Raw genomic sequence first — 13,924 nt, forward strand, 5'->3', positions numbered from 1 at the left:
GAATGCTTGTTGCATACACATCTTGGACTTGTAATCTCGTGTCCATAAATCTAAAGAAAGATAAAATGCCATAAGGAAAGATGAAAAGGAAAGAGCACCTTCCTATGCTCTGACTGCATTTCTAGAGTGAATGATCACAATGGCTTGAGCGTGGTCCCCACACACCAAGGCTATGGGTTCGATCCCCACCAGGGCACATACAAGAATCAACCAATAAATGCATAAATAAGTGTAACAACAAATCAATTTCCTACCCCATTCCTCTTTCTCTAAAATCAGTTTTTAAAAAGATATGCATAGAGTTGATTCTGCATCCTCATGCTGCGTTGCTGCAGAGCCTTTGTGGACCCATGGAGGAGGAGGAAGTGGAGATGTTTGCCTTCCAGGCAAAATTGCCCAGTTGATGTCACTGATCATCAATACTTTCTACTCAAATAAAGAGATCTTTCTGGGGAGCTTATTTCAAACTCATCAGATGCTCTGGACAAGATCAGACATGAAAGTTTGACAGATCTCAGGAAACTAGACTCTGGGAAAGAGCTGCACATTAATCTCATTCCAAACAGGCAAGACCGAACCCTCACTATTGTGGATACTAGAATCGGAATGACCAAGGCCGATTTGATCAATAACCTGGGTACTAACACCAAGTCCAGGACCAAAGCATTCATGGAAGCTTTGCAGGCTGGTGTAGATATCTCTCTGATTGGCCAGTTTGGTGTCGGGTTCTATCCAGCCTATTTGGTTGCTGAGAAAATGACTGTGATCACCAAACACAACGATGACGAACAGTATGCCTGGGAGTCGTCTGCAGGAGGATCTTTCACAGTTAGGACTGACATAGGGGAACCCATAGGTCGTGGAACAAAGGTTATTCTGCACCTGAAAGAGGACCAGATGGAATACTTGGAGGAGAGATGGATCAAAAAGATTGTGAAGAAACACTCTCAATTTATTGGCTATCTCATTACTCTTTTTGTGGAAAAGGAACATGATAAAGAAGTCAGTGATGATGAGGCTGAAGAAAAGGAAGAAAAAGAGGAAGAGGAAGAAAAAGAAGAAAAGGAGTCCAAAGACAAGCCTGAAATTGAAGATGTTGATGAAGAGGAAGAAGAAAAGAAGGATGGTGACAAGAAGAAAAAAAAGATCAAAGAGAAGTACATCGATCGAGAAGAACTGAACAAAACAAAGCCAATTTGGACGAGAAATCTTGATGACATTATTAATGAAGAATATGGGGAATTCTACAAGAGCTTGACTAATGATTGGGAGGATCACTTGTCAGTGAAGCATTTTTCAGTTGAAGGACAGTTGGAATTCAGAGCCCTTCTTTTTGTCCCAAGACGTGCTCCGTTTGACCTGTTTGAAAACAGAAAGAAAAAGAACAACATTAAGTTGTATGTTTGCAGAGTTTTCATCATGGATAACTGTGAGGAGCTGATCCCTGAATACCTGAATTAGAGGTGTGGTGGACTCTGAGGACCTCCCTCTAAAGATTTCCAGGGTGTTGTTGCAACAAAGGAAAATTTTGAAAGTTAACAGAAAGAATTTGGTCAAAAACTGCTTAGAACTCTTCACTGAACTGGCAGAAGATAAGGAGAACTATAAAAAAAATTTATGAGCAGTTCTCTAAAAATATTAAGCTCAGAATTCATGAAGATTCTCAAAATTGGAAGAAGCTCTCTGAGCTGTTAAGATACTACACATCTGCTTCTGGTGATGAGATGGCCTCCCTCAAGGACTACTGCACCAGAATGAAGGAGAACCAGAAGCATGTCTACTACATCACAGGTGAGACCAAGGACCAGGTCGCTAACTCGGCCTTCATAGAGTATTTTCTGAAGCACGGCCTAGAAGTGATCTGTATGATTGAGCCTATTGATGAGTACTGTGTGCAGCAGCTGAAGGAGTTTAAGGGGAAGACTTTGGTGTTAGTCACCAAAGAGGGCTTGGGGCTTCCAGAAGATGAAGAGGAGAAAAAGAAACAGGAAGAGAATAAAACCAAGTTTGAAAACCTGTGCAAAATCATGAAGGACATCTTAGAGAAAAAAGTAGAAAAGGTGGTCGTATCAAACCGATTGGTGACATCCCCATGCTGCATTGTCACAAGCACATATGGCTGGACAGCAAACGTGGAGAGAATCATGAAGGCTCAAGCCCTGAGAGACAACGCAGCAATGGGTTACATGGCAGCAAAGAAACACCTGAGATAAAACCAGACCATTCCATCATCGAGACCTTAAGGCAAAAGGTGGAGGCAGACAAGAATGACAAGTCTGTGAAGGACCTGGTCATCCTGCTCTATGAGACTGCACTCCTGTCCTCTGGCTTCAGTCTGGAAGACCCCCAGACACACGCTAACAGGATCTACAGGATGATCAAACTTGATCTTGGTATCGATGAAGATGACCCCACTGCTGATGAGAGTAGTGCTGCTGTGACTGAAGAGATGCTGCCCCTGGAAGGAGACGACAACAGCTCACGCATGGAGGAAGTAGACTAAGCTCACCTGGAGAACACCTGAACACGTGTTCAATACTTTACCTTCATTCTCTTGGATAATATATTTTCAAGGACTTTTTGCTTTATTTTTGTTAACATTTAAAAAATATGTTTGGCATGGCAACTACTTAAAGGGAAGACCGGGTGTATGAGACTGTGATACTTCAGGCACTGAAGCCAAGCTCCTTTTTCTTTCCTAGTTCCATGTTGGCCTGTTTTAACAGAATGGGGTTATGTTTGTTGTAAGATACGTGTAGCCTAATGTTTGTTAGCTTTGTGGTCTGAAGTGTTTTCTCTCAAGCAGATTCCCAAGTTGACCAAATCTTTTGTTGCTAAAGTATTCTTGGATGTGTGGTTAAAACAACTTCATCCCCTAAGATCTACTTTTTAAGACTAACATCCTCTGTAGTTATCAACTGCATGTCCAGCCTTTAGAACAGTGATGGCGAACCTTTTGAGCTTGGCATGTCAGCATTTTGAAAAACCCTAACTTAACTCTGGTACCGTGTCACATATAGAAATTTTTTGATATTTGCAACCATAGTAAAACAAAGACTTATATTTTTGATATTTATTTTATATATTTAAATGCCATTTAACAAAGAAAAATCAACCAAAAAAATGAGTTTACGTGTGACCTCTGACATGCGTGCCATAGGTTCGCCATCACTGCTCTAGAAGTTAGTATGCTAAGCTGACCAACACGATGGTAGTAACTATCCATAGTTACTGGATAGTTACTGGAATTGGGCTCCAAACCCAGGTTTGCAGTCTCCAAAGAAAAGGACTGTTTAGTGTAGCAGAAATATAAGCTACCTAGGCATGTTGTAAAGCTGTTTGAAAGTAACTCAGAGCAAGTTTCGTGAATAGAAGTGCAGTGCTCTAGTCATATTCTGCTTTAAAAGGTTATGGCAAATACAGACAAATTAAAAAGAAAAAAAAAGATATGCATTCTTCAGTATGCAGAAGTTCTTTATGCAGACATCCCATTTTGAAACATAGAACATTAAAAGATAAATAATCAAGCATTAAAATTAATAAAATGAATAATTTCTACTGCTTCATCAAGGATATTCTTAAGTTAAACTGGTATTTTTTGTTTTGTTTTGTTTTCTTTTGTTTTTTAAAGATCTTTAATTGATTTTTAGACAGAGAGTAAGGGAGAGAGAGAAACATCGATGTGAGAAACATTGATTGGCTGCCTCCTGCACAGCCCCTACTGGGGATTGAGCCCACAGTCTGAGCATGTGCCCTGACCAGGAATAGAACCAGCATCCCTTTGGTGCACTGGACAATGCCCAACAACTGAGCCACACTGGCCAGGGCACTGGTTGTTGTTTTTTTCTTTTTTAACTACAAATGTGTAATAGATTCTGTGCCATTGCCTTGAATCCTGCTAAGGCATCAGAAGTTTTACCCATCTTTGCTTTGACACTACCAATGCAAATGTCAGCACAATGAAAAAGGCAAACAATATTTTGAAACAATTATTTAAATAGTTTTGATGTGCACTGCTGTGTGATCTTTCTCCAGTTATTGTTGGCTGCTGGAGGCAAGTAGTTGGATATAACCAAGGCTGAGGTTCTGCTAGTCAGATACAAGAGACAGAAAGGATCAAGGGAGTCAAAGGTGTTTTAAAGGGGGGGGGAGGTACATAATATGTACTTGGAATCTAAACTGAGAAGAAAGAAAAAAAAGGTGAGAACCAAGAGAGATTGCAATGGATAGTGAGAAAGTGGTTTGGTCAAGGAAAGGATGGTTTGGTCCAAATGGGATGGTTGCCATTGAGATGTCAGGGGTACTGTAGTTCATTGATGATATCAAACCTCTTTTGACTGTATGACAGATAATAAGAGTGACTGATAATAATAAGAACAGTAGCTGGCACTTACCAAGGCACTAAGCTAAGCAAATCACAAATATTATGTCATTTGATCTTTATGTCAATTCTATGAGACAAGTACTATCATTATCCATTATCATTTATCCACTGGATTTAAAAAATGGTGGGTTTAGGGAGGTTACATACTTTACTCAAGATCATTTTGTACTGGACTTGGGCTCCAAACCCAGGTTGCAGTCCCCAGAGCCCATCTATTTCATCACTACACAATAGTTTCCTATTCCCAACAAAGTCAAGGTATTTGGAAGTCAGGCTTGGTCAGCCTTTGTCTTTATAATGAAGGAACGATGTATGAGTGAAGTGATGAGAAGAAAACACCATGGTGAAAACCTAGACAGGTAGGTAAGAGGTGGACACACATGGCATTTTTCCTAGAGGTGCCATCACTTCCAGTTTCTCCTGTAATAGTTTCTTCCATTCAATTCACAGAAACCGAGTCCTTCCCTGCTTGTGTATTCTCAGCTTTATTCCTGTCTGTTCCTTGGTCCATGGACATGTGACTCAGTGACAGGAGCCTGGAAAAGAGGGACAGACTATTTGATGTTAATTTGAAACTGAAAAAAAAATTTAAGATGGGCAGATGCATTTTCTTCACTTAGAGATACAACATATGTTTTGAATAAGAACAGATCATATTACTGATTCACAAAATTTTACAAAATAACAGCTCTAGAGTTCACAGTTATCTTTAACATTAATCTTTGTCTAATGAGACAAGCTTTCCAGATCCCCTTCTTTAATGGAAAAAAAAAGCTTTTTTGCATAATGCTTTACTTTTTTTCAAAGAATCTCACTCATTCTTTCATACATTAAAACTTAAATGTAAGTATAAGATAGCTATAATAATAAAAGCATAATATGCTAATTAGACCAGCAGTCCGGGGGCCGAGGCAGAAGAGGCAGAGGCGGCAGAGGCCCCTGGCCGCCGCAGTAGCGGGGGCCAAGCACGGATTTCATGCATTGGGCCTCTAGTGTAAAATATAAAACAATTATATAGAAGGTTTACTCTGACCTAATAGATACTAAATTGCTGAACCAAACACAGCACATCTTTTCTTATATTCTAGTGAAGGAGACAGCTTTTCACAGGTGACTTCTCTACCTTGACTCTCCTGACCCCCTGTGCAGTAGGTGGTTGTGTAGGAAGAATAATGACCCCTGAAGAAGTCTACATCCTAATCCCCAAACCTGTGAATGTTACCTTACATGGCAAAAGGGACTTCATTGCTGTAATTAAGAATATTAGATGAGGAAATCATCCTGGATAATCTGGGTGAGCTCAATGTGATCTCAAGTCCATATAAGGGGGAGACAAGAGAGTCAGAGGAGAAGATGTGCACTGGAAGCAGAGATTGGAGTGATGCAGGGCACAGGCCAAGGAATGTGGGAACCTCGAGATGCTGGAAGAGGCAAAGGAGCAAATTCTCTCCCATGCCTCCTGAAGGAATGAGACACTACCAGTGCCTCCATTTTAGCCCACCAAGACCCATCCTGGATGCCTGATGTCCATAGTTACCAGATAATAAATTTTTGCTGTTTAAAGCAACTAAGTTTATGATAAGTATTATAGCAGCAGCCAGAAACTAATATACTAGTAATTGGGCATCATTATTGGTCCTATTTAACTGATGTATATGAGTGAAAAGTTCATATGACTTAAACCTCACATTCTGGAGGGCGTGTAAAATGGTACAACCTCCATGAAGGACACCATGGCATTACCTATCAAAATCACAATGCATTTATTCCACTTACTCCAATCCTACAGATTGACCTACTTGCATGAAATCACACACGTTCAAGTTCATTCACAGCAGCATTGTTCATTGGAGCAAATTGTTTATCTCTAGGGGCATAATGAAATAAGCACCATGGTGGAATACTACGCAACTGTGAAAAAGCATGAGGAGACTTTTTACGTACTGACATGAAAAGATCTCCAAGATATATTAAGTAAGCAAAAGCACAGTCCACAAGAGTATATATGGCATGCTACCTTTATGTATGAAAATGGAAAAAGAATATATTTCATATTTGCTTATATTTGAATAAAGAAATACTATGAAAATACATAAAAATATAGAATGAGAAACCTGTTTGGAATGAGGTGAATGGTGAGAGAGGCAGGAGAAAGATTGTTCAATATACATCTCTGTATGTCTTATTTTTTAACAATGTGAATGTGCTACCCTATTTTTCTAATTAATTTTAAAAAGAGTTTAAGGTGTTTACGGGCCTAAGGTAGCACAATTAATGATAACAGTAGCAATAAAAGTGAAAAGAGCAGTAGTGGAGTGGCAGCAGCCACCCCTTATTGAACACATGTTATGTGCCCAGCCCTTCCAGGCCTTTCTTATTAAACCATTTCAACACCCATATAAGGTATGGATCTTTATTCTATTTACAGATGAAGAAGATGGAGCTCAGAGAGGATGAAACTTGCTTGAGGTCACTCAGCTTGTAAGCAGAAAAACTGACCTCCTGGAGCCTAGAAACCATGTTGTCAACATCTAGCATTGGTGCTCTTAATATCACAACACAGTATATCACAAACAAGTTGTTGACAGACAAAAGTGAAAGCCACACTGGCTAAGTGGAGTATGAAGTTTTGGTTTTTTAGTTTTGTTTCTTTATTTTTATTTTTTTGGCCAGTCTTATCTGTGATGCTTCAGAGAACTTGATTTCAGGACAATCCTTATTTATTTGTTTGTTTGTTTACTATTTAATAGTTTGTTGATTTTTAGAGAGAGAGGGAGAGGGAGAGAGGGAAACATTGATGTGAGAGCGCAACATCCATTGGCTGCCCCCTGCACGCCTCCACCAGGGATGAAGCCAGCAACCCAAGGATGTGCCTTTACCGGGAATCGAATAAGCAGCCTTTTGGTGCACAGGACAATGCCCAACCAACTGAGCCACACTGGTCAGGGCAATCCATTGTTTTTTTAAAATTTGTAAAATTAGGTAGTCAAATCGTCTCATCAGTGTTTGCACCATAGAATTAAATTGACAGGTTCTTCCTTTTATTCCAGGCCATGATCTGGGTCCCAGCCTCTTGAGTTCTCCACCTGCCTGCCAGGCCAGGTCAGGGTCTGGGGCAAGGACATAAATGAAGGCCTATCTGCTATATTTATGACTATAAGTTGTAATCCAAGTTGTCAGATAAAATATATTCTATCTATCTACCTTGACAAATACACCTTCAGAACTATGTGAAAGGCCAAGAAGTTTGAAGTTAAAATTCTCGGATTCCATGTTGCTGTTTTAACAGAATGGGGTTATGTTTGTTGTAAGATACGTGTAGCCTAATGTTTGTTAGCTTTGTGGTCTGAAGTGTTTTCTCTCAAGCAGATTCCCAAGTTGACCAAATCTTTTGTTGCTAAAGTATTCTTGGATGTGTGGTTAAAACAACTTCATCCCCTAAGATCTACTTTTTAAGACTAACATCCTCTGTAGTTATCAACTGCATGTCCAGCCTTTAGAACAGTGATGGCGAACCTTTTGAGCTTTGCATTCCATGGCACATTCTGTCCTTGGGAGGATGAACCAGGACCAGGCTCACACAAACCCTAGAAGCAAGCCCAGGGCCATTGGGAATTCCCGGGCTGTGGTCTAAATGGTGAGAGGGAGCGCATTCCATGGCACATTCTGTCCTTGGGAGGATGAAACAGGACGAGGCTCACACAACCCTAGAAGCAAGCCCAGGGCCATGGGGAATTCCCGGGCTGTGGTCTAAATGGTGAGAGGGAGGGCTGTATATAGGCATGGTTCCTTGGTCTTTGGGACTGCTCACCCAGAGGGGGGCAGTATCAAAGCCTATTAACGCATGGGGCACAGGGAAGGGAGCCTCTTTCTCAAGGTGAAGAGAAACACTGCCTGCCCCTAGATGTGTTCACAAAAGTGATCCTGAGAGATGGACAAAATTCAGGGCTCAGGCCAACCCATCACTTAGTGACCAGGAGAAAATAGTAAAGAGAAAGAACCACATTGTTCATGGTAAATTCAAGGAAACAGTGGGTGGGATAAGCAACTAGACTACACACAGAATCTCAGCGCACTTGGGATGTTTGGATCTATCTAAGCTCAAGTTTAAAAGATGAGCAGTTGAGCAATGATAAAAATACACCATTTTCCTTTTTGTTGTTAATGTTGTCAGAATATTTAAGTCCTGCACATACACTTTGTACCTTAGAAATCATTGGGTCCTGGTGTGAAAGTCCATGTCCAAGTTGTTTGAACTCTGTTGATCACGAGGAACTGAATGTTCCTCAGGCACCTAAAGTAATGTGGGCTTGCAGTGAGGCTGCGGTGGGCCAGGTTGTTACACCCAGACATTCTCCTCTCCCACCACCATCGCGGATTCAGACTGAGCCTGCTGAGGCTGGTCCCCACCCCTGTTTTGCTAAATCAGACCTTTGGGATTTTGTGATGCACAACTGGAATAAAAGGAAGAGGAGGAGAAACCCTAGAAATCCAAAGGTGGGGGCTAGGGAAGAACTGGGGGCTTTATATGGAAAAACATATTTAAAGAAACTTGAAGATATTTTATTTTGGTCTACGGTCCCCTTCATGGTGTTTGAGAAATACACGTGGGAGACTCAAGTTACTTTGAAATTACATTTAATTGCTGGCATACGCTTTGTTGGTGGTGTCTTGGCAATGTGATGTCCTGGGTGAAGGCTTCATGAGCTTGTAGGTGTATGTAGAGTGAGGATCTTGGTAATCTCATAGGGACATGGCAGCAGTCATATTAACACATCCGTGGTGACCAGGACATAATGCAACAAACTTAGACATGGTTCAGAACCAAAAGTAGCTTTGACAATTACCAGCAACCATCATCAGCAACCACCATCAGCATCATGCGATTGTTCATGTACAGCTCTGTCTCTAATTACTCTTGCCTCTACCGACCAACCAGCCAGGGTTTTCCTCACTCATGACTCCAGTGCTCTCATGCCACCTGCATGCTGTTCCGTTTCTGTGTGTTGTTTTTAGCTTCCGTATCTGTATTGTCATTCGAGCAAATATTTTTTCTCTCCTTCTAAGCAAATGAGATTATGTTACATGCTCCACTAGAAGTTACGCGTGGATGTATGATTTTCTTTAGCCAGCGAAACCGAGTGGAAGTGACACATGCCACTTGCAGGGGAAACTCTAAGAGTCAGGGTGTGCTTCACCCTTCTTCCTGCCGTTTCAGAGAGTGGCTACTGCGTCTGCCTCTCAGACTGAGGAAACTGACACTGTGCAGCGTGGAGCACAGCCACGTTGGCTGAACAGCTGGCCCGGACAAGAAATAAACCTCTGTTTCCTTCATCCACTGAGATCTGAAGCTTGTTTGTTACTGTAGCATAAGCTAACCCAGAATCCTCAAAGTGTGGCCCCTGAATCTAAAGCAGCAGCATCGCCTGGAAATATGTTAGAAACGCAAACTCATGGGTTGCAGCCCAGACCTCCTGAACCAGAAACTCTGGGGTGGAGCCCAAAATCCTGTGTTTTAATAATATTTAATTAATGTTCTGAATAATATTTAAGTAATAGTATTGATCATATTTAATTAATATTCGGCTCACTATGTTTGAGAGCCACTGACCTATTTCAATGGATTCTGCTTCCATTACCAAACATCTGATGCTCTGTACCTAGAAATAAAATGCACCAAGAGACTGTGTCTGGTCTAATTTAATCATCATCACCCCATTGGGCAGAACTCTGTACCACACCACCTCACAGGCCACGGTCTCCCTCAGATTCATCCCTGGCCCAGAGGCCACGGTTTGGGAGGGGGGAGGGGGAGGGGCACTGATGCAGAGCATGGCCGCACAGGCCTGCAGAGCCACCCAGACTGCCCACTCGCATCAGGGTATGTATGGTTCAGAAGGGGCTGTGGATGCAGCAGGCACCATGATTGCTCTCAGTCAGTTATAACAAATATAGAAAAATACATAGGAGGTAGGACAGCAAACTAGAAGACTTTAAAGGAGTTGTGATGGTTCTACCGACCTGTCTTAACAATCATTTCCCATCCTTCTCCCTCCTGTTCTTAGTTTGCCTTCTGCCAACCTGTTTGTAGAGAAGGCCTTTTAAGGTTTATCCCAGTGTTACGGAATTTGGGTGTACATTAAAATCACCGGAGGGCTTTAAAAAATCCAGACCTGTCCATTCTGAATCTGAATGGGGGCAGGGGAAGCTGTCAGATTTAGCAAGGAAAACTGCAGGACTCACGGTTCACTTTGAATTTCAGAGGAATCATTATTTTTTAAGTATAAGTATGTGCCATGCAATATTTGGGATATATTTATACTAAAATATTATTCATTATTTATGAATTCAAATTTAATTACTAGTAGGCTTCCCTGAACAGGGGCAGGGGCAGGGAGGGTGGCAGGTCAGTATTTTTAAATTTCCCCAAGTGATTACTATTTGGGGTTTAAGATTGAGAACCTCTGGTTTTGCTCAAATCATCTGCAACCCCACAGGATAAGTTATTATTTTCTATCACCTGAGCTCTGAATAAGTCTAGAGTGGAATTCATTCTTTTTTAAACACACTTCGGGTGATGGATTTCACATTCATTCATTTCTGCTCCTCCTCCCACAGCACCATGAGAATGTGCAGTGATTGACAACCCTCACATTGCCATTATGAGTGAATAGCACATAATCCCCATTATGTAAATGCCTACCACCTCATTTCTGAATTAAGTATTAATTATGGCAATAGTGAGTGAAGAGGCTTACTCAAAAAGGAGAGCTGTTCTCTCAGTCAAGTTAGAGTGAAAAAAAAGATGAATAAAATTCAAGTGTACTAGCTTTTAGGCTGACACTCATAAATCTAATTTAGAGTGAGCCAATCCTTTTTTCTGAGTTCCAGTAGGCATAGTTCTTTCTACCAGTGTAGAATCTTATTAAATTACTCTGATCTGGCAAATGCTAATGTAATCAAAGGAAATCTTGGATTGAATCTTAATTCTTGATTCCTGCAATTGATTAAAAAATATATTTTTACTGGAATAGAATGTGTGTTGCTGTGAAATTATTGTCTCAATCATTGAAGCAAATGGGTAAGCTATACTGTGTCTCTCAGAATGAGATGAAACATTAGATTAACTTAAACTGCTCAGAGAAGACAAACCACTGTGTTTCATGGTCAAGATGACATTAGTTATGGTGACTTTTGAGAACACTGACAATGTGACACATCACATTTAAAAAAAAAATATTTTAAACCTTTCCAAATATCAGAGTATTACAACTTCATTATAAAATATTTTTAAAATGCAGAGATAAAAACTCATTCAGAATCCCACTCCTCTAATAGAAATACAGTGTGAATTTTGGCTGCATTTTCTTCTGGACTAAAAAATTACTTTGCGTGTTTCAGGTGGTTATCCATGAAACATTCTTAAAGTCTGCTCACTGTAGCCCCTATGCTGCTCACCTAGCAAGCCACTCAAATGCGATGTTAAAGCTGTTCCTTTTGTTTAACATCTCTAACCCTGTCTCAGTGGATGATCTAACGTCCTACCTTAAAAAACCATAGATACTAGTAGTTCCTGATGGTTGATTGCCTTTGATTCAACACTCTTGGCCTCATCCTATCCTTTCATCCTTCCCTTCACTCTTAAAATGACAGAGGATCCTCTTCTACAAAACTAACCCTCTACCTTTACTCTGATTTCCAGCGCTCCCTGTCCTCTGAGCAACTTCCCACCTGGTCCCTGGTCCCCATTATTCAAAGCCCCTTTCCCCCTAGTGAGCTAACTCTCCGTCTATACTTTGGTCTCCATGCCTCGTTAGGTGGTTCATATCCATCGATAACATGCAGGATGGAATTATCAATCCAAACCTCCCCCCAAAACTCCCTACCCATATAATAACACCTGGGATTCCTAGTTGAGTTTGCAAAATTTCAGGTGTGTCCTTGTATAAATGTATGAAAAAAAATGTAAGTTGCTCTACTTTTCTATAATACCTCTCAATTATTAATACAAAATCTTTATGCTTTCAGATGGCAGAAGCTTAATCTCAGTTATTTCAGGATTTCTCTTACCCATCCATTTTCCTTGACATTTTATCTAAACTCTGGTGAGCCTATATGACAATAATATTATGAAAAATAATGATGAGCCCCTACCACTTATTCTAAGGTAGGCATTGTTCTCTATGCCTTCCATGTCTTAACACGTTTGATCCTTACAATAGCCCAAGGTAGGTTCTATTGTTGTCCTATTTTACAAATGAATACATAGAGAATTAAGTAATTTGCTCAAGGTAACAAAGTTTGTAAGTCTTTGCTATAGTCCATGCTCTAAAATCCTGAGGCATTAAAAGGTAGAAATAGTATCTGGTTTGGGTCCCTGTCTATATTGGCATATGCGGACATATCTTCTTTCCATCACCAGCACATGTGGATGCCTGCTTCCTCACCCCTCATCCCTCACCCCAAGACTCCTTCATGACTGGCTTGCTTTCAGCTGCTTCTGTCCTTCTTTGGGGATCACTCTGTAGTCTCTTGCCTTGCTCAGCCTTGAGCACTCTGCCTTTATATCTAAAGCTTCCCTGTCCTGGTATAACTTTAACACATTTCTTTGCCACAATCTCAGGCACTGCTTAGGAATCAAGGCATAGGTCCCCTCTACTACCAGATCAAGATCTTGAGAGCTACCTGTGGTGTCTTCCTCCACCTTACCCCCAGGCTTGCCTGTGGAAGGCAGGCATAGGGATGCCCTCCTCAGGAACCACAGTATCAACACACGCCCCCTCCTTCCTTCTCTGACTCCCCTCTGCCTGGCCTGGGAGGTCTTTATTTCGTCAGCAGTGGGGAAATTTGGTCTCAGCCCTAAGTCCTCCTAGGTCTATGGCTCAAAGTCTTTCCATCAACCAAAAAGGCTGAGGCTTTTAAAATCCAAGAGCTGGCTTCTCTTTTTACCCTTGAACACCTAATTTTTCAAATATAAAAAGAGCCACAGGATTTATGGAAATACTGGGAGTAGCCCTTGTTGCCTCATGATACTGAATAAGGGCTGAAATCGTTCATACAGCAGTTCCACATGAGGCTTGGATGGAAATGCTCCTACAGACATTTTATCCACTTATTCATGTTTATTTACTTATTAATTAGGTCATCAAGTATTCATGAAGCACTTATAATGCATTGTACTAGTCAAGATTTCCTGAGAAACAGAACCAATAAAATGTATATATATATATATGAACATAGGTAAAAATCTCTCTCCATATATATGTAATTTTAAGGAATTAGTTCATGTGATTGTGGAAGTGGGCAAGTTCAAAATCTGCAAGGTAGGCCAACAGGTTAGAGGTCCAGGGAAGAGTTGATGCTGCAGTCAAAGTCTGAAGGCTAGCAGAATTCCCCTTTATTCAGGGAGCCAATGATTTTAAATTTTATTTTATTGCTTAAAGCATTACAAATAGTAGTTCATCTGTCTCCTTTTTCCCCCCATTGAGCTTCCCCTGGCCTCCCCTACCTCCCGGCACATGCCCTCACCCCCCCCCCCCC

At 41.0% G+C, this 13,924-nt stretch overlaps 1 pseudogene; it reads left to right on the forward strand.

Moving 5' to 3' along the window:
• The first annotated feature begins 350 nt into the window (after positions 1-350).
• Positions 351-2,516, forward strand: LOC102247654 (annotated as a pseudogene).
• Positions 2,517-13,924: the final 11,408 nt, after the last annotated feature.

The sequence above is a fragment of the Myotis brandtii genome, unplaced genomic scaffold (genome assembly GCF_000412655.1).
Source record: "Myotis brandtii unplaced genomic scaffold, ASM41265v1 scaffold278, whole genome shotgun sequence".
NCBI lineage: Eukaryota > Metazoa > Chordata > Mammalia > Chiroptera > Vespertilionidae > Myotis > Myotis brandtii.